We start from the raw sequence: 21,890 nt of genomic DNA on the forward strand, positions 1-21,890 counted from the left end.
TGATGCCACAGAGCCCACCAAGTACTTTCTTCACTTTCAGATATATGAACAGAATTTAACCTTGTAAAATATTGAGAACTGGATGAGGGAAATGAGGGAAACTTGAATTGTGAGTGTTTAAGTTTTTTTTTTTTTTTGTGAGTGTTTAAGTTAATATGAGTTAGTTAATCTCTTTCAAGACACTCATACATTATAACAATTGACACAGGAGAATATTTTACCTAATATTTATTGATATTATTATGGTTTATAATTAGAAACCATTGAGGAGGTGTATTTTAAAGAAATGAGTTGGAGATTGAACACATGCATTTTGAAAAGCACTCTGTACAACTGCTGCTAAATCACTTTGCTTGAGCCTCTATTTTCTCATCTATAAAATAAAAGAATCTAGCATTGTGATAAATAAGTTGTTCTGTTTTGTCTACTTGGCACTTGTTAGATGCTTTAGAGTTTTCATATGAAGTTTGGTAAAGTTGTAACCTACTGTATAAAGTTGTCATATAATCAAATCATTGTGTTAGTTTATTTCTTTCATTTATTTTGTGGGGAAGATCAATCATATTCTGAGCACAACAGGAAAGACTGTTATTTAAAGGAAATGTGTGATGATTCTTTATGAAGTAAATAAAGCTTTGTAATGGAAATATTAAAAGTCTTATGTATTTATTTTGCAAATTTTCACTTTAATAAAACAAGTTTTCTTACTCCAATATGTAACTAAACTTTACATAATACTGAAAATGTACATTTAATATGTATTTTGTTGGTTTTTTAGGCCAATAGAAAAATTCTTTCCTTTTTACTCTCAGTTACTACGCTACTTATTAGATTTTTGTCCTAAAAACAATTGTTATGTATTAGTTAATCCCCAGTGTCTGGAGTATGGCTGGATTTTAAGTCTACTTTTCTTGATGACTAATTAGACAGCTATGGCAAAAATAATCACTGTTGTTGAGCTTTAGTTTCTTGATCTTTAATATAGGACAACAATAGTATCTACCTTGTAGTGCTTATGTAAATATTAAATATTGTAAAAACAATAGTACTTCAAATACTGTCTGTATATAGAGTGTACTTATTACATTTTATTTATTAGCATTATTTTCAGATACTTTTTGTGTTATGAGTTTTATTTTTATGTATACAACATACACAGTACACTTTACCAGCATTACAAATTCCTTGAAACTAGAAACTATCTGTGATGCTTATTTCTAGAATATTTGCCAGTCTAGTAGAATGTCTGTAGCAAATTTGATATTCAGTATCTATTCATTTTTATGAGTTCTTTCTGATTCACACTATAGAGGTTTTTTATTCCATTTTAAAACAGAGCATGACTAAGAACAAGATTGTAAAATATGTGTGGCAGTATTAGGATTTTAAAGCTGCAAGAATGACACACCAAGATTACCTTCAAGATTCGAGGTTTACTACAAGTATACATGAACAAATGAGAGAAAGAAGCCACCCATGAATTACATTGTCACTCTGGTTAATGATGTTTCTAAAGTTTGGATATTTGCTGTTTGTTTTGTATAGAGGATCGAACTCATGACCTCACACTTTTCAGGCAGGTGCTTAGGCTGCTGCGCTGGCCCTGGCCTTCTGCCTGTTTTTAAAATCTGACTCTACCACTTATGAGCTGTGTGATCTCGGGCAAGTTGCTGAAACTTTAGTGTCCTAGTTGACATCCCTAAATTGTGGACAAAAATAGTATCTACTGGGGCTGGGGGTTTAGCTCAGCAGCATAAGCACCTGCCTTGAAAAGCAGGCAGTTGTGAGTTCGATCCCCGGTATCGATAACAAGGAAAAAGACAAAAAAAATTAGTATCTACCTAATCAAGATGAGTGAGGATTAAAAGATAATGCAAGTGAGTGTTTATTGAAGTGCCTGAAACATGTTAGGTTTTCTAGAAGTGGCGGCTTATTTGTAGTAGCTGAAGTAGTTAATAGTAATTATTTCAGCTTTTGTTTCCACATAACAAAAGTCAGAGTATAACTCAGGATCATTCAGGATAATCTCTTCAGTACAAGTTATTTGCCTCCTTTCAACTAGTATTCATTCACAGTTTCTCAAATAAAAGTTTTGATTTGATTTGTTTGCCTCCAATATAGACAGCCAAATCTAGCTCAGATTTAGGTGTACTTCTTTCTGCCTAACCTCCATGATCATGATTAAGTAACTAATTCTCTATTTATTCTGTTGGGAAATTTTTCCAGCTTCGTCAAGGTATAATTGATAAAAAAAGCCCTTCATTTATTTAAAATATACAAGTTGGTGAGTTTGGATGCATACATACATTTGTTGTATCAGCACTACAATAAAGCTGGAGGAATAAACACAGGGATTGTAGTAATGTGGTATCAGCACTACAGTAAAGCTAGAGGAGTGAACACAAGGAATTAAATAGATAAGACTCCAATCATTTTCCCTAATAAGGGTCTACTTCTGTGATTGGCACTATGATTCAAGGACTTTTTAGGAATGCATCATCTTCTTAAATTTATTTGGAAAAATACCAGATATTTCAACCATATACTCATTTTTTATTCCAACTTTTCTCTCTAACTTGTTTCATCAGAACTACTTCAGCTATCTCTTCTGTCAATCCCATGTGAGCTTCTTGTGGCTCCTGAGACATTTGACATCTACCAGTCACAGTATGGATCCAAATGAATATTATGTATTTAAGTCACATGGAACTTAAAAGCATATATGGTAGAATATAATCAGGTTGGATTTACAGAAGTCATATTGTTCCATGCTACACTAACTGTACTTTTTAATCTATTTGTGTTATGTCCATACAGAATGGCTTGGTATTCAGATTGAAGGAAAAATCACCAAGAATCTCATTGATATTATAGATTATCAAAAAGCATAAAGAGATTCTATATAGGATAAAGGCCAAGATGTATGAAAGAGTCCAATAATTACAGTGTTGTGATAAAGAGGAAGGCAAACAAAAGTAGCATTAAGGAAATTAAGAAAAAAAGAGAAGAATTTTCCCTCTTGGTACTCTAGCAAGGGTACAAGTTTTTTTCTCAGGGGGAATAAAGTCAAAAAAATAAAGAAGATAAAGATAATAAAAGCCAAGTTATGGGTTTAGAAAAGAAATATCCTAACAGATAAAGATTGTGCATTTAAATCATAACACTGGAACTTTTCAATAGATTACATTGTCCCATGGAGGTTGAATTAATGTCTTCTAGAAAGAAGACCGAAAAAAATCAGGAGAATATAGAAGTATTTGGAGGGCAAAGAAAAGAGTTTCTGTTTAAAGGAGAAAGAGAGATGGGATTTGGTAATATTCTTGAAAGATGTGGAAGCAGAAGATTATAGGCCTGTCATGCATGACTCTTCAGAAGACATGGTACATTAGTGAAGAATTTCATATGCTAAATTTCCAGTAAAAATTATATTGGTTACCTTTCTTCCATTGCTGAGACAAAATACCCAACACCCAAAATTAAGGGAGGAAAGGTTTATTCAGTTCACAGTTTGTGAAGGTTTCAGTCTGTAATCTGCTGGCTCCAAGGCAGGGTGTGTAGCAGAGGAATAACAGTTTATGGCAGCAGAATATAGCAAAATTTACAAACCAAAGACTCTTTTTGTCCTTTATATTGTGTGAAGGCCACACCCACTTGTTTGTAGCAGTCACACTTGTAATCCCTGCATTGGACCATGGATCATTTTGGAAGTCCACCCCCGCATGACTGCATGATACTTTGGGGGATACCAGACACAAACTATAACAGAAAGCATCTTACTTGGAGAAACATACATTATAGATCTGAGATGTCTTCACTTTCTTAGGCAAAAATTACTGTATTGTGAAAAGTGCAGAGAGTCTTCAGCCTTTAATAGATTAAGGATTAAGATTTACCATCATTTCTCAATAAATACATGAATTGTTTCTCTCAGTTTCAGCTTTGTTACCTATTCAGAAAAAGTATCTGAGTTTCAGGTTTGTTGTGAGAAGTAAATAATGCAGCCTGTAAACAGTCTAATAATTGACTCATAATTGTGATTGAATAAATAGCACATATTTTTGCTTATATATTTAGGTGAAAAAATATATGAGTCATGAAGAGAGATCACTGGGCTGCTTATTATTCTGAGACAGAGTAATTAGAAACAATTTATAAATAATGAAGCAAATACAACCAGAAGCTCACAGTAGTTTTGAAAGTAGTATACAATGCTTACTATGACTGACTACATGTCATTCAGAAGACTAATTGGTTTGGAATGCATTTTATTACTACTTTGATTCTTCCTATGATAATGTTAATGCTTAGAGTACTTGTACTGTTAATCAACTTTCCCATCACAGATAAAATACCTGATACCTACAAATTAAAGGGGAAGAGATTAAATTTGACTCAAGGTATAGGGAGATTCATTCCACAGTCAACTGACTCCAAGGCAGAAGTCACATGGTAGAAGTGTATGGTGGTGGAAAGCTGCTCACCTCCTGGCAGCCAGAAAGAGAGAGAAAAGAGGATCTGTGGATACAAGTATACCTTTCATAAGCATACCCCTAGTAACACAAATCTTTCAATAAGGGCTCATATTATAACAACACAGATAGGTATGTACTTATCAATGGATCAACTCACTGATGAGTATAATGTCCTCATGAACAAATAATCCTACAAAAGCACCACTTCTAAAACCAAAAGACATTTGCGGGACATTTTAGGCCTAAATTCTAATAGTGTCATTTATCAGGAGGCTAGAAAAATCCATGGAAAAGGATTCATATATATATATGCTTTGTTTTGCTTTTTTTCCTGTAAACTTTATCATGAAACTAAATTAATAGTAGTACTTTGTTTTCATGTTACAAGTAACACAACATCAGAATTTGCATGAATCGTCTATTTTAAAATTTACACTACCAGGATCCAGGGATTTACCTCAATGGCATAAGCACCTGTCTTGCAAGTGCATGGTCGAAAGTTTGATCTCCGGTACCAAAAAAGAAAAATACACTATTGCTTTTTAAACATTCTCTTTACATTTTTTGATATGGCACATCATCTCACAAAGCAATACTCATGAAAACTGACTGTAAAGAAAAGAAAAAATAATAATGGAAGCCAAATATGCTGGCTTCCATTTTGATAATTTTAAAGCAGTCTCAGTAGAATCCATTCCCATTATGCCACTGCATAATTGCAATTTTGAGTTTCTTTTCACTTATGGAAAGTATCTATTGTAATGGTCATCATAACTGCGCAACTTAGCACACAGTATTTCCTATAAGGAAATACATATTTACTTCTACAAAGTTTCAGGGGTATTTACATTGTCTCCAGACATAAATGTTCCTTTTGATATAACATCTAATTCTTTATACTGAGGCACTGAGGATAACATGTATTAATAACAGAAATCCAAAGTCAAATTTATTCTTTTTATTTTGTAATCTTATGTCAAGAGACCTTGAAGGGCACTACTATTCCCTACTACTTTACCATTTGTGAGTGCAAAACTTCCAAGAGAAATATTAGGAGGACAAAATGGAAAATGAAAACTATAGATTAGAAATTTTATTTACCCTCTGTGTGACTGTGGGATAGTCATTTACTACCTAAACAGTTCAATTTCTCACTTGGTTTTTCAGCTAGAAGAAGGAACCTATATTTGAGTGGATACTCCAAGTTTCCTCTAAGTTCGAAGTTTTTATGTTAGGATCAAAGAGTTGAATTTGTCACAGGAGACTATTCTTTTCCTGATTTTCTCTAGAAGGAAAAAAATCTGTTTCTAAAAGATTGTTTCTTTTCAGATGTTTTTACTGTGTGAACATTTTTCTTTTTTGAGTAAAATATAAACTTGAGGGAAGTCTCCATATAATATCAGTGACATAGTTACATATTCCCAACACATTTTCACCTATTTCAGAAGGTGTGGGCAGTCGCTTCTGTGGTTTTTGGTCTCTCAGCGATACTAAGGCATGTAGTATTGACACCATCTTAAAACCACACCTACAAACCTGAGGTTGTGAATACTACCTACAATATTTCATGCTTGTTAACAGAAATACTGCTTTATGAAAAGTCTATCAACTATTACAATGTCAGAAACAAGGAATTAACCAATTTTTTCTCAGCAAAAGTAAATTCATTAAAATAAATTATGGTCTTTAAAATGTAGTGGTAATAAATGTGTGTTATAACCAGTGAAACAGTCTTAAGATGCAGAAAAATAGTCATTTCTCTCTACTCTTACAGCATGTGTTTCTTCACAAAGACAACCAAAGTTAACTAACCTTCCTGTCTTCACACTTTTCATTGTGCACATGCAAGCCATTTTAAGTAAGCTTTCTCCAACTTTTATGGGATATCTTGTAACTCAAAGTGAGTGGCAAAACATGACTCAGCTATCAACACTTCTCTGATTGACAAAGTCCTTCTTACGTATAGTCAGTCTTCCCCTGAGCTAAGTTCAAGAGTTTAGTCTCATTTTCAAATTTTACAGTTCATATTCCTTACAGTTGGAAAACAGACATTCACTTTTGAAGAAAGCATTCTTTTGTGGTCAGTAAGTAAACATAGCACTTGCTTATAAGCACAAAAATTTACATTTTACACTATGGGTTTTGAACAGTTTTAGTACTTAAACATTCAACCCTATTGTTGGATGTTTTGACAAGATTGAAAACTATATTTTGAAGTATTTAACAATAGGGAAGAATGATAAATTGAAAAAATAATTAAATCAACTTCAAAATGGTAGATAGCCTTCTTTATATAGTACATGAATTTTGATATTATTTTTAGCTATAATTATTAGTCACAACAACTAAATGGAGATTCAGAGAGGGGTAGAAATACCACATAGAGAAATGGTTTGAAAAATGTGTCTTTTACATTATTTAACCATAGAGATGGTCTAATTGTGACATTATCATGTATACAGTCCTGGCCAACTTTTCACTATGATAATTAATATATAAGGGTTTCTCAAGGAACTAATGTTTTCTTTAAATTTTTGCTAGAGCATATACACATTGTTGATGCTGAGTTGTTAGTATCTGGATATAGTTTATAACAAGATGAACAGCTAGCTCAGCAAGAAGTCAAGACTTTTGTATAATATAATGATGAGATATTTTTTAACCTAATGGGACTTTGCATGACAAAAAAATTTAAGATCATAACGCTCTTGGATAAATTATGATCTGCTAGTTCAAACTCTGTAAGAAACAATTCCTTCTATAGAATGTTACCATAAGAGTAACCAGAAAATTTATAGCTTTTGCAAGGAAGAGTTTAATATTCACCTATGAAAGTTTGAATTTGAGGCAGCTATTTTATAATAAAGCAGACTATTTCAGTGACTGAAAATTCTCATATATCTGAAAGCCTAAATGATAGAAAGGTGATTATTTTCTGAGAAGATGCCAGTATAAATATGGTTTTCATTGGCGGAATTAAAAAAAGTAATCATCTCTGTTAGTTCACCAAAAAGAACTGTTTATGCTTTCATTTTCTGATCAATCTTCATGCCTGTGTCTTGTAATCTGAGCAACTACTTTAAAGATAAATATACATAATATATTAACCATTGTTAATCTTCTATTATATTGTTTTGAAACTCTGTATCGGGATGGGGGTTTAGCTCAGCGGCATAAGCACCTGCCTTGCAAGCAGGCGGTCGTGAGTTTGATCCCCGGTACCGATAAAAATGAAAAAGAAAAGAAAACAAAACAAAACAAAACAAAAAAAAAAAACCAAAAAAAAAAAAAAACCAACAAAAAAAACCCTTGAAACTCTGTATCGTTGTCTTAGTTCTTTTTTTTTTTTTCATTTTACAATAAAAAATATCCAAAACGTATGTATCAAGGACTTCAAAAGAGCCTCAAAAAGAACTTTCTTATGAAATTAGGTCCAATGACTCATTATAATTGATAATAATTGTACTGACAGACTGCTAATGGCATCTTCCCTTTGCTTTATATCAGAACAGAAAGGAGTCATTTTAATAATAGCAAGTCTTAATTAAGATATGTGCATAAAGTTTGTATAGATTGAAAGGAATCATAGTTAAGACAGGAAGGTCTCTAAATCAACAGAAAATTAGCACTTCTTTTGCGGAAGTCCTCAGAAACATTTTATGTGCTGAACTTATCAAGAAAGAAGTTTATCATTAACTTCCAGATATAGGCCTCCTGGGCAACAGATGAGGGTAATCCACAAAAACCTCAGCTTCCAACAACTGTCTTAGTTATGCTAGCTGTTCATCTCCTCATGCTAATCCATCATAAAACAACTGGGCATTCAATTTTCTTGGACTTACCAAGATATTAGAAGAAGTTGCAAAAGAACCAAGACATGCACAGTACCTTGAGCTTTCTTGAATTTAAACTTCTTTCTTTTACTTCCTGTTTTGTAGTATTATTTAAAAGATAACATGTACATAATGTAATAGTTGGAACTAGAGTAAGCATTTGCTGCCAAAATTAGTATAGAGAAGTAAAACAACTTACAAGGTTTCTTGTTTATAACATTTTCTTATTGTATATAGAATCATTTTACTGAAACCAGACAAGAATACAATTCATTAGGCAGTTATCCTTTTTAACATTTTGTCTCTTTCACATAAAGTTGATCTATCAGATATTCATAAAAAGGATAAAAGATAAATATAAATAGAGTACCATAAGTAGTCTCTAAAGGAAGTAAAATTGATTGATTGATTTATAGACAGAGGCTTGCTATGTAGTTAAGCTTGTTCTGAACTTATTATGTAGCCAGGCTGACCTCTAATGTAGGGCCATCCTCCTGCCTCAGCCTCCTGTGTGTTGACATTACACTTATACAGTATCACATCTGACCAAAGGAAGTAAGATTTATCCTGCTCAACTGTATAGTAAAAGAAAGAGAAGGTAAAAAGAGAGGAGAAAAAGAGAGAGAAAGAAAGAGAGAGAGAAAGGGAGAGAGAGAGAAAGAGAGAGGGAGAGACAGAGATAGAGAGACAGAGAGACATAGAGACAGACAGAGACAGAGAAAGGGAGGATGGAGAAAACAAAAAGAAGAAAAAGGAGAGAATAAAAATTTCTCAAAAAATGAAATACCAAAAAACTACTACCACGACCACCAAAATCCTGCTCTCTCTCTCTCTCTCTCTCTCTCTCTCTCTCTCTGTGTTGTGTGTGTGTGTGTGTGTGTGTGTGTGTGTGTGAGTGATAAAAGTCAGGGAGAAAAAGCTCAACAGCTTTTCCAGATACCTACCCTTGCCAGTAAAGTATCTCTTCCTTTCGGCAGTACCCTCTCCCATGTATCATTCATAGTAATCTGAGGTTCCTTTGCTAAACTGAAACAGATGCTTAGAGCTCTATGTTGATAGGATGAGGGTACTAGGTTCTATCCTATGTCTATAGAAGAGTTCAAATCTTGAAGTCTACATGATATTTTGATAGAGTTGCTTTGATGTAGCTATTACAAAATAATATAAAAAACACAACTTATCATTCTGAATTTTGCTTTATACCTGACTGAGTCCTCATTGTTAGAGGTGTTGGTAAGGAACATGATGAAGTTTTGAAATGAACTCTAGGTTCATGCTCTAGTTGGACCAGTGCTATTTTTTTGTGTTTATAAAAGATCAAACATTTAAAAATTATTTTGTAAGCAATGGAAAAACACTTTTTAAAAATAAAACATTTCTTTCAGGAGATTAACTTGAAATTAGATGGATAATCTCATGCATAAGGAGAAACAAAAAAGAGTCGCAGTACATTGAAAGTATATGATCATATAGAGTACTCAACTTTTACTGAGAGCATTTTAAGGAACAGGGCATTCATCTTACCTTTAGGGTCCATTCTTACAGAGTGTGTTCAGTATTGTTTGGGTTAAGTATAATGGAATTGCCATTATTTTAGGTGGAAAATGTCTTAATGTTTTCAATTTTATATCGTTCAACCTAAAAGTTAAGCTCTAATGCTATACCTCATATTAATATACTGGAAAAAAGTGGAAGTTTTGAGCAGACATATTTGGATTATAGTCCCAGGTCTCTCAACTATGTGACCTTGGTAAAGTATCATAGGCTGTGTTAGTCTTAATTTCTTTATATGAAATTGAAGAGATTAAACCTAATTTATAAGACATTTGTGTGAATTAAAATAACACAAAAAGCAACATTGCTTTAAGTAAATAGTAGTTCTAGTATCCTGGAGAGGTCATTATTAAAGGTAGCATTATGAGAATCACTAGGAAACTATAGAGATAGAAAATGAACTAGTGGCTATTTGGTGCTTGAAGTTTAGGGAGAAATGTAGAGTGATTGTTAATTGATTCTTTTTAGGGGGATAAAAATGTTCTAAAAGGGATGGGATATATAGCCTAGTAGCAAAAGCGCCTGCCTGACAAGTGCAAGGTCATGAGTTTGATCCCTGGTACCAAAAAAAAAAAAAATACTTTTTCTTAAATTATACAGTGTTGATAGTTGTCCATGTCCATAAATATACTAAAAATCACTGAGCAATATACTTTAAATGAATGATTTGTATGTATGTTTTTGGAGTTATATGTCAATAAAGCTTTTTTTAACATTACAAACAGGGACACACATAGGGAAAGAACAGAGCTCAGAGCTACTTAGGAAAAATTCTTAAGCTTGACTTTTTATAAAACTCATTTACAAGCTTGAAAAGACAAATCAACAAACCTTGGAGGACTTCTTGAATTAATCCAGTTTTGCATGATACAGTCATCACAAAACATTATTTCTAATTGGCTATTTCTGTCACTAGCCACAGGGGAAAAGATTGTTTCTCTCTATTCTGCATCTGGCAAACATCTAGTTTTAATATAACAAATGTCATGAAGTAAAGATTTATTTCACAATTTACTTTAATGTTGAAGAAAAAAGCTACAATTGACAGAGTGTTTGGCTGCCTCATAGCTCAGGCCTCCCAGTGTTTTGTGAATAGTCATAAGAATAAGAAAGCTGTGGTTTTCTACATTTTCTCATTCCAATTGCACAAGCTCAATGTGAGTTTTGTTTTGAGCAGCAGCACAGCTTGGCCAATGTTCAATCACCAAACATAGTCTGGGCAATGTAAAAAGTAGACCAGGGGGGCCTAAAAAGAGGACATAATAGTAACTTGCACAGATGATCAAATTACATTTTCCTCTTCTAACTGTTAGACATTTACGGGGACACAATTTGGAGCTGCCTTTGGGTCCTATTTAATCCCTTTGTAGAAACTATGCATTTACTAATAGAAGGCTAGATTCTTAAGCAGGGAATGTCATTCACAGAATTTTATTGGATGCAAATCTGGACAGAAAAGAATTCCAGTTTTAGATATTTCACTATGATGTGTTTGCAAATGGTCCATCCTCTGTTATGGATGATTTCTTTTTTTATCTGAGAGTGTTATTCAGTGAATTAGGCCTTTTCTCTACTGCCTGTGGAATTTATGCATAAAATAAAGACATTTATAAAGGATTATGGATCTTGGGTTTGATCTTCATTTACACATCATTCTTCAAAGAAGACAGAGTAGCTTGCTGTTTAAATTTGCATTTGTTTAATCAACAGCACCTATGAGTCACAACCACAATTAAATATCATGTATAAATTACTAGAATGCCTTCAAGCTCCTAGCTTATAATCTGTTTTTATCCCAACAACATCAAGGCATTTGTGATAGGTTACAACAAAAGATCACTTCTTGGAACATTGTAAAAAAGCTGATAACTTTCTGTCACACTTTTCAGCGGATTAGTTGCCAAGGCATTCAGGGCCCTACTCTTGTCTTCTGAATATTCAAATCCTAGCATTGTTAAATACTACAGAAACCAATTCGGATAGATATTCCAAGGTTGTGGGTTGTTTTCTTAATTCATTACTTCCATCCATACTTATCTACCCTTATATTCCACTCTAGTTATTTTATTTTATTTTATTTTATTTATTTTATGGCTATACTGAATTAAGAAATTTGGGCTTTGAAAGCATTCTGGTTTCTCTCTTTGTGCAAGCATTTGCATTATTATAGGGACCTTCAATGTCTTGAATTACAGTTAATTCAGTCAGGTAGAGATTTTAGTACAGAAGGCCTTTCACATTCTTTAGATGATGATGATGATAACGACAATGATTATGATAAAAATAGAATTCTGGGTTCTATGGCTTGTATCTAGGTGTTCCGCCAAAGCCTTATGAACTCTTAGATCAGGATTTGGGGAGATAGCTTGATCATGAGTGTGTGATGCTGGATTAAGTTATGTGATACAAGGAGTAACTGTGTGTGAAAACTAAATTATTTTAACACAGTTCTGGGTGTGGGTAATGGAATCCCTAACCTGTGTGAGGGTCGCACCAACTGATAGGTTTATAGCCTGTACACACTGACAAAGGGATAGAAGAGAGACAAGCTTGCTGCTGCTGCAGCTATCTGCCTGAGCCACCATGGATTGTTTCTTCTCTGCCATTCCCCTCTGCAATGCCTCCTTGCCTTACATCCAGCTGACCAAGGACTGAAACTTCTACAAACTGGGAGCTGAAATAAACTTTGCTCTTTTATCTTGTGGGTATTTGGTGCTTTGTCCCAGCAAAGAAAAAGTAACTAATACATTGATTATAGTCTTGGTTTGAATATAAGAACAAGATTATATTTGTATCTATGTATAAACATAATGAAGCATATTTCTCATGAAGAGGGACTGAAATCAACAAACATATAAGGTATGCTACAAAGACCTAGAAAAAATAAATTTTAAAAAATAAAGCTTTCCTGTGGATAACAGGTAGAAACTGGAAAGAGAAAGATCAACTGACAGTGGAAAAAACAAAGACATGATATAATTTTGTGTATTCTAGGAAAAAAAAAATGAAACGTGTACAATTAAGTAGGCGCCATTGCATATCAATTATAAACACAAACCAATAACTGTTGCTCTAGATGTTGTTAAAGGAATTTGAAATCACTGGACTTGTAAGTCACAGACTCTTTGAGTAGAAGCAACAATCACAAGTACACAAGGAAATGTATAAGAAGACACATCTCTACTACAAATCTTAACATATATAAATTATATATTAATTGGGGCTTTAAACAAGTTTTCTTCTTGCCATTTTACAACTGTAAGCTATTTATGTTGAAAGAGGATTTTTTTCTTAGATCAATCAAGGGGACTGAGACAAGATTTTATTGAATCTAAAATGTTACTCATTTCTATAAAAATCAATGCAAAATATAAATAGATGCTGATGTCATAAAATGTCCATAATAAATAATGAAATAATTAATGCTACTTATTAATTTCCTTTAAAACAACTTTACTTACACACCCTTCAGAAAAACATACCATAATATTTTTGGTAGAATTTGGAGTATCTTTTTACTATTCAATAGACTAGTATAATTTCTAATTACTTAACCAATACTTTAGTCATTTGGACCTTATTTAGACACTATTTTCCATACCATTTGGAAATTTTTCTTTTTAACTTGACATTTTATTTATATAAATTTTAAAAATTAACTATATAAATGCATATAATACATATAATTAGAGTTTTGACATATGTTTATGGTGCGGAATGATTAAATTATGCTAATCATTTTTCTAGTTTTTCCTTGAGTCCTGAGGTGACATGACATAATTTAGATAAAAGCATTTATTTTACACAAAATTTCAGCACAGTGGACTTATTTTATTTGTGTGTGTCTTAAAATAGAGAACAGAGTAGAAGATTCATAAGTACATGGAAAAATCCAATACTCTTTAGTGAATTTTACTGGTTACTTTAAATCACATACTATACAGAATTTTTTCAACTGTTAAGATTAAGTAATTGGAATACTAGGTAAGAGATATCTTTTCTTCAGCAGAATAGGCAATTCTCTTTATGAATAAAAAATATGGAAATTTGGCCCATAACTTGGTGAAATTAAATGTTCTAAATTCTAATTTATCACACACTTATTAAGAACTGATTAAATGCAAGGCTCTATACTGAGAGAATACACGATTGTAAAGATGAAAGAGCTGAACTTCATGGTAAATTGCAATCATGTGGGAAGAAAGATACATAAATGAATATGTGAAACAACCAATATTCCATGATATTTTTACCTAATCAGTATTTTAAAGTAATATATTCATTTTTATTAAATATTTTCTCAAAAAAATCATCACATACTACTAATGTAAGAGTATCATTGCAAAAAATTCTTTGATTTAAAGTTCATAGGATTTACTTCTTGGAAATCTGTCACAACATTCTTATCTGATTTCTCCTGAAACCTACATTTTCTTGATTCTGTGACAATCAAGTCCACTGTCGGTGTGTCACTAAACTTGGAGAAAGTCATGATGTTGTGTAAAATGCCTATATATTGTATTTTAGGAGAAAATTAGTGTCAGAAATATAGATCTCCTTCAAATTTCTTTTCATTTGAAAATAACAAATTTTTTTCTTTTTCATAAGGCTACTCCTTTAATATTAAATCAGTAACTTTTTAGACATTAGGAAATATCAGAAATATATAAAGTTAGAATTCCATAAGTAAAAACGGAGAGAATTGGGCACAAAATTGTAAGATACTATTTAACATTTTTCGAACTTTAATAAAAAAATGAAAATAAACAGCATGGTATTTTAATGTATTCCTATAAATTCCAGCATGCAAGTGGTTGAGGCAGGAGGATCATCATGAGTTTGAGGGCAGTCAGGGCTACATAGTGAGACTCCTGTCTCAAAATATATATATATCTGAATGCTTCAATTGTAAAATGAATGTGTAATAAAAGTATTTCTCAAAAGAGATATTTTGAAATTATCAAATAGTTTAAAGTAATATGACTAATATGCTGAGCTTATTTTGTCTTTTTGAGATGGGTCTCATTATGCAGTTCAGGGCTGGCCTTGAGCTCACTTCGTAGCCCAGGCTGGTGTTGAACTCTCACTGATCCCTCTGCCTCAGCCTTCCGAGTGCTGGGATTACAGGTGTGCACCACCATACCTAGCTTATGCTGATCTTTAATATAAAACTGAACAACATGGAAAAAGGAATTTTAATGTGAGCACCGAGATAGAAACTTTAAGACAGAATCCAAAGCAAATATGGTTTATGCGAAGATGTACCCAAAGTCTTATGTGGTCATACGTGGGCTTTGCAGAGGTTTCTGGATCTAGATAGTGTGAAGCTGAAATAAAAGGTGTGTGATTATTAAATTAGTCAACTAATTCTTTTTATACAATTCTGGGTAGGCGTAATGGGAAGGGTCACCTGGAATGTGAATGTTTCCTATCTTAAGAGTGGGTAGTCTAGATAGAATATAAGGGACAGAAATGTATGCAGTTACTGCTGCTTGCTGCTTGGTACTTTACCACTGGCACCCTTCTGCCTGTTCTGCTTAGAAAACAAATTTCCAATACAGTGAGACTTCAAGAGACATATTCAAAATAAAACAATGGAATAGTATTCAGCAATAAGTAGAATCAAGCTATGGAAACAAAATACATGGATGAATCTCAAAAACATTATATGGTAGAAATCAACCAGACACAAAAGATAACGATTACATACTTACATTAAAATTTATATGAAATTTTGGTGATATTAACAGTTGACTAAAGAAATTAAACTAACTGTCTGAGACAAACAGAGGAGAAGAATATCTTCATAAGATGAGTATTGACTGTAAAGGGATACAAGGGAATTTTATAGTGTGATAAATATAGTCTATATTTTTATTGTGGTGGTGATATCAAGGATACATAAATTTGTTAAATTCATAACATTTTACGCTTAAAGACTGAGTGTTTTACTATGTAAAAATTTTATCTCAATAAAATACGGTATTAAAATTATATTTTATATTCCTCATAATTACTGAATAATAGTTTATAAGGTAAGCCTAATGATTTTAACAAAAGATGATTTTGGGGAGAATTTAGTTGATTTACTTATAAACTATATTGTGGAATACATAACTTGGATTATACTTAATATGTGTTTGGAGGAATATTCATGGTACATCCACATAAATTAGAATGAAATCCAGTGGTATAGACTTAAATTGTTAGTTACATATGCCAAGCCAAGCTCTAAACTAAAAAATCAGGAAATGAATATGTTAGTTTAATACCACTAGTTTTCCAGGCAAATTATTCTTAGTGATCAAGTTGCAACTAATGTGAGACAGATGAAAAGTTTATAAATCTTGCACAGTGTGGGGCCAGAATGATTATTCTCTAATGTCTTTTGCTATTGTTGCTTGGAGATGTCAGCATTACTACAATGATAGTGATCTGATGTCATACAAATAGAGATGTCTCCAAGAAAGAAAAGATTTTTCAAGTCACAGTGAGTTCTGACTCTCTCTAGACTAGTATAATAAAAATATATGAATATCACAAAAATAATTTAATTTTCCTAGCAAGAGAAATCAGAATTATTGGATTTGAGAGAGAATTTATTTCTCTGGTATCACTGGACAAAGACTGCATTTTGAGAAAATGGTTTGCATATATTAAGAACTGGTTATTGCATTATTCAGCAAGAGTCATTTGAGAGCAGATGAAATGATGAAGAAATCTATTTTTTCAAACTTTACTATAAGCCAGGTTCTAATCCAAGTGTTTGGCACTAATAATTTAATACCTCTAGTGAGGTATTACTTTTTCTAAAACAGAAGTAATACTTCTGTTTTAATATCTGTACTTTTCAGATTAGGCATTTCAGATTTTGAGAGGGTAAGCAACTGAGACATGTCATTTAGCTTATGTGACATAATAAACAGGCAAAAATGGACAAGAATATTCAGAAACCACACCAATAATTTTACAGTTTCTCTAGGCTGAAGTCACTGGAGATGGATATTAGAGGAACTATGCTACATTTATAGTCATGTACATACTTTGTATACTAGCTACCAGTTGCTGGTGTAGCAAATTGCCATAGCAACTATTTATTATCTCATGTTTTCTCCTGGTCAACAGTCCAGGTGGGCTCAACTAGATTTGGTGCTTAGGTTATCAAAAGGGCTATATTTAAGTGTAAAAAAGATTAAAGTCTTACCTGGAGGCTCTTGGGGAGAATTTGCCTCCACACTAACTGGTTATTGATATAATTCAGTTTCATAAAGTTGTTGAACTAAAGTACTTGTTTCCTAGTTTGCTGTTGGTTGGAATTATTCACAGCTCTGAGAAGTGAGCATATATTCTTTGGCTGATATGACTTCTTCCACCTTCAAAGCCAATAATAGTGTTTTGATTACATCTTGGTTTTTGAATTTCTGATTTCACCCTCTTTCCTCTTCTGCCACCAATCAGAGAAAGATTTCCTTTTTAAGAGCTTTTATCAGAATGAGTCAGTGTCACAGAGATAATCTCTAAATGTTAAGATCAAATGGTTCAGAAATTTAATGGCATCAACAAAATCTCTTCATAGAAGTGTCTAGGTTAGTACTTGATTGTTAGAGGGCAAGCAGCTTAGAAAATGTCTTTGAAATTCTGCCTTTAAATGTTAGTGAGGTGATGGTATTAGATATAAAAATAAGTGGAATATTAACCACATTTAATATTCACTTTTGGTTTTCATTTTATAAAATATAATCTTATGCAAAATTGAAGGTGATTACAAAAAAGTAATATTCTAATTAAATACCTCTACAGATGAACTTTTTCCACCTTTTACTTGTTTTTTTAATATTAATTGTGCAAGTACTCAATGAGTCAATAGTAATTACAAATTTAACCAATTATCATTTTTTAGCGCAAATTTTAACACTGTGCATGTACACTATGGTAGCTGTGATTTAAGGGACTACAAAGCTGTGACAATTGCCTCAGTGCTCTCTGCTCAGTCTCATCTTCCAAGGCCAAATTCAAAACATTGTTTGATCCGAGCTTTTATTTTAAGACTCCAATGAAATAACTGTTTCCAACCTCATTCATAGGATTTGTTAAACTCATTGCCTTATGGCTAAAAGGCTAAAGTTTCTCTTTCCTTTCTGAATGTCATCTGGGAGCCTTCTCCTTTCCTTAAGTCTATCACCATTCCTTATCACATTATTTCCTCCATATTCAAATCAATGAAGCTGCATCAAGTATTTTTCATACTTCATATTATTCTGACTTTTCCTTTTACTGGGTCTCTTTGAATCCAGTTGGGAAAAGTGTTCTGCTAATAAGAGTTCATATGGTTATAGGCAACTGAGCTAGATAGAAATATTGCAGGCAGTTAGTTAGGGCTGGGCCCTCAAAGAAACCAGAACAGAAGATCAACTGTCGGGGAGACAGACATATTCTGCTGTCGGCCAGAACTCAAGACAAACGCTCAAACAAATGCACCCACAAGCTAAGGATAAAACTTCAGGGACTGATACTCTAAATTGGTCTCTGCCACTCTGAAGAAACCAAAAGGAGCCATTAACAAACCCCTTTCAGGTAAAAAGCCCCTGTTCTATATTCATGCCTGCTTGCTGTGTGACTTGCTTCCCTATTTGTCCATGATTTCATCAATTTTACCTGAACAATTATACTCACAATCTTACTGGTTGGCCATAGTTCTCTCCCACCTTATGTCCACCTTGTGCGTTCCCATTTTTACCCAGCTGGGACTCACCTCACCTTGTGATTTTGCTCTATAAATTCCCTAGAAAAGGTGGGGTCCTTGACAACCCATTTGGGATCCCTTCTGTCTTTTTCTCAGACAGGAACTTTCTTTCTCTATATATAGTCTGTTCTTAATCTCTGTTGTTCCTAAAATTCTTTCTTTCATTTTAGAGTACATGAATTCATAACAGACGTCCAGTAGACTTGGAATTTGTTTCTCCTATATCAATATGACAAAAATTAATTTTGCCTTAATAATGCAAAACATTTTCTGTATTAAACTCTAAATTTGTGTCTATGCAGTATTTGTTATATAATATTATGTGACCATAGAATCCACACTTCAGGACATTGATGTCTTTGAAGATCTATGTTTCAGAAGTGATTGAAAATAAATCTAAGAAAAGTTTGGTTAAAATCGTGAAGCTCAGTTGTCTTGCTACATTTGTAACTCATTCTGTACACTCAGCAGCATCCGATAACTGAAAGATTTTGATCTCTAAGAAATGTTTCTTAGGGCACTATGGAGAGGTAGGGAGAGAATGGAGGCAGAGCATAGAAAATTATTGTATAATTCAGGTTAGAAATGCTAATGAAATGTATGATTTTTGGGGCAATGGAAGGGCCTTGTTTTCTTTCTACCTGGTTTGTTTCTATTCTGGAGCTATTACCTAAGACTCACCTTTTTCAGTCCATGTAAATTCTTCAAAGAGTCCTCTCAAACACATTTTTCTCTAATACCTTTTATGGAACAGGTCTCCCATTTCTGGGACAAAATACCCGACAGCTACAATTTAAAGGAGGAGAAGTTTAATTTGTCTCACAGTGTCAAAGGATTTAATCAATAGTCTTTTGGTTGCAATGCAGGGATGTCATCAAGGGGATGGAGAAGAAAAGCTACTCACTTAATGGTAACTGGAAAGAAGAGTAGAGGTGTACCAGAGGAGGTGGTACTTATTTAACTAAGAAAAGTAACAGGTTTATTTTGATTTTCAGTGGTCCAAATTTGAGAAGCTGAACCTGGTGATAGCCTTCCTGCTGGCAAAATTGCAAGGCAGTTTAAGGCTTTACCTTATGATAGATGGGAATGCAGGAGCTATATAACGTACCTGGCTTTGATAGCAGAACAACTATTGAGAAAACACATAAACCAATTCACATGGTCAGAGCCTTAATTACTTATTAACATTCCTGTTTCTTAATATTTAACAGTAGAGATTAGGTTTTCATATGATTTTCAGAAAGGCAAAGTCATATTCAAATCACAGATGATGAGTAAGATTTTGAAATGTACAAAGAGCCCCTGAAGAAGCCTAGAAAAGACTAATCTACAGAAAAAATGTTGCAGCTGTAGCCACAGTGTCTTCAGATTTCTCAATGTGGAGCCTGAGAAAAGACTGTGTGCAGGTAGCTTACATTGGACATGATCTCAGACTGCAGAAAAAAGGATCAGGAAAAATGAGAATATGGTTAAAATTTGTTGCTGCTCACCTGGCTTATTAAAACTGTTCTTGTTCCTCGGGTCTTAGCCTTGCACCTTGGACGCATGATGAATGATAACAGAGAAAAGGGATCAGGGCCTTCCTATATGAGGGGCAAAAGCATTATATCATTTGAGCTGGAAGCTGTTAAAGTAAGATGTCATTAGCTTGCAAGTGTTACACACAGCAACATCAGACAAACTCCAGGGAGAAAAGCCAAGGGGTGCAATGGAGGAAATGAGGTAGATTACACCTACAAGGAGGTAAGTGTCATGGACCAGGTCTTAAAAGCCTCATCTGAAAGAAAAGTTGCCAAAAGGAAAGAAAATATTGTTCTAGAGGTGACTGTTTTCAGTAGAGGCAGGAATTCTGTTGAAACAGGGACATCTCTGATGTATAGAGAACCATGAATGTAACCCAGCTTCGGTGGGCAGTGGGAGTATGAAGGAAGGAGTGCAGAGGGAGAAGAGAGGGAAGAGGTATGTGTGTGTGTGTGTGTGTGTGTGTGTGTGTGTGTGTGTGTGTGTCCACACACAGAGAGAGAGAAAGACAGAGACAGAGAGAGACACAGAGAGAGAGAGGCCATTGCCTTTCAATGATTTTCAGTAAACCAACTCCAAGGAGAAGACTGGAGTATGTGACTGCAGGGAAGGGAAAGAAATAATGTAGGAAGGGGTTTACTATTCCATGATAAGTGATCAGTATATCCTAACCTGGGAGAAAATATACCAATAAATGCCAGAGATGAATGATGGGAAGTGGGTGAGCATGCAGAGTCTACTAATATGAGGGCAGATCTGGTCTTCTTTTGGAAGTTCCTCTTTCTCATCTATGAGGGCTTAGACCTACATCCTAATTCTTACATCAAAAAATAAAAACTGGCATAAACTTTTCTGAGTTCCTGGAGCCAATATACTCATGAGGTGTAGGTCTTGGACTACAGTTGTCTTGGATAGACTTTTATATGAAGTTGAAAAAATGTCATTTGGAAACTTGGGGTTGGAAAGGGTCAACTTGGCAAGAGCAATATATCGTATAAAAACCTGGAAGCTGAAAAAGATGGTGTCATGTAAAGAATGGCTAATGGCCACTGCACATTAATCCTACCTGGGTGTTGTTCTAAGTCCTTTACAGGGGTTAATGCACTCAGTCTTCACAAAGGTCCTAAGGGAAACTGACATCTTGGAGATGGTTGTCTAGGATAAGTAACAAAGAAAAATACAATTACTGGATCCTTTTCTTGATTGTGACACTAAATGTTCGACAGGTCACTCTTTTGTTTTCTCAGGGTCTATATTTCTAATGTGGCGTAATATGCAGGTAGAGCACTTGTGCATCCTACTCAAAGATATTTCTGGAGTGTTTGGCCCACAGTACGTAGTAAGTTACTGGTACTTGAAAAATAGCCTTTCAATAAATAAGTATTCAATGTTCAAGATATTCTGTTCTTTGAGTAAGGCAGAAAAATATTTGAAATTGGTGTCATCCTAGACCACAAAATACAAAGGATGATCAAAAATATGAATGTCGAAGTATATATTACACTAAAAGAAATACTACCTTCCAATCCTCTTCAAAGTGGTCCTCTCATCCTGAATATACCAATTTCATCATTCTTGCCACTTTCTGAAGCAAGGTCAAGATCATACCTCCGTGATCCACTCAGCCACACAAAGAAGTGTGCTTCACCAATCCGTTGGTTAATGAACTTAACCAATTAACCAGAATTAAGTATAACTGTCACATTCTTCCCTTGTAAACTTACTACCCAAACACATCTCCTTAATCACACGTAATATCCAAATGAA

General features: G+C 33.7%; 1 pseudogene; it reads left to right on the forward strand.

Annotated features, from left to right (window-relative positions):
- The window catches only part of LOC100718954 (N-acetyltransferase ESCO2-like), a 56,289-nt pseudogene that overhangs the window by 26,457 nt on the left and 7,942 nt on the right, over nucleotides 1-21,890 (forward strand).

The sequence above is a fragment of the Cavia porcellus genome, unplaced genomic scaffold, assembly GCF_034190915.1.
Source record: "Cavia porcellus strain 051 isolate PalLab524CR breed Dunkin Hartley unplaced genomic scaffold, mCavPor4.1 scaffold_3, whole genome shotgun sequence".
NCBI lineage: Eukaryota > Metazoa > Chordata > Mammalia > Rodentia > Caviidae > Cavia > Cavia porcellus.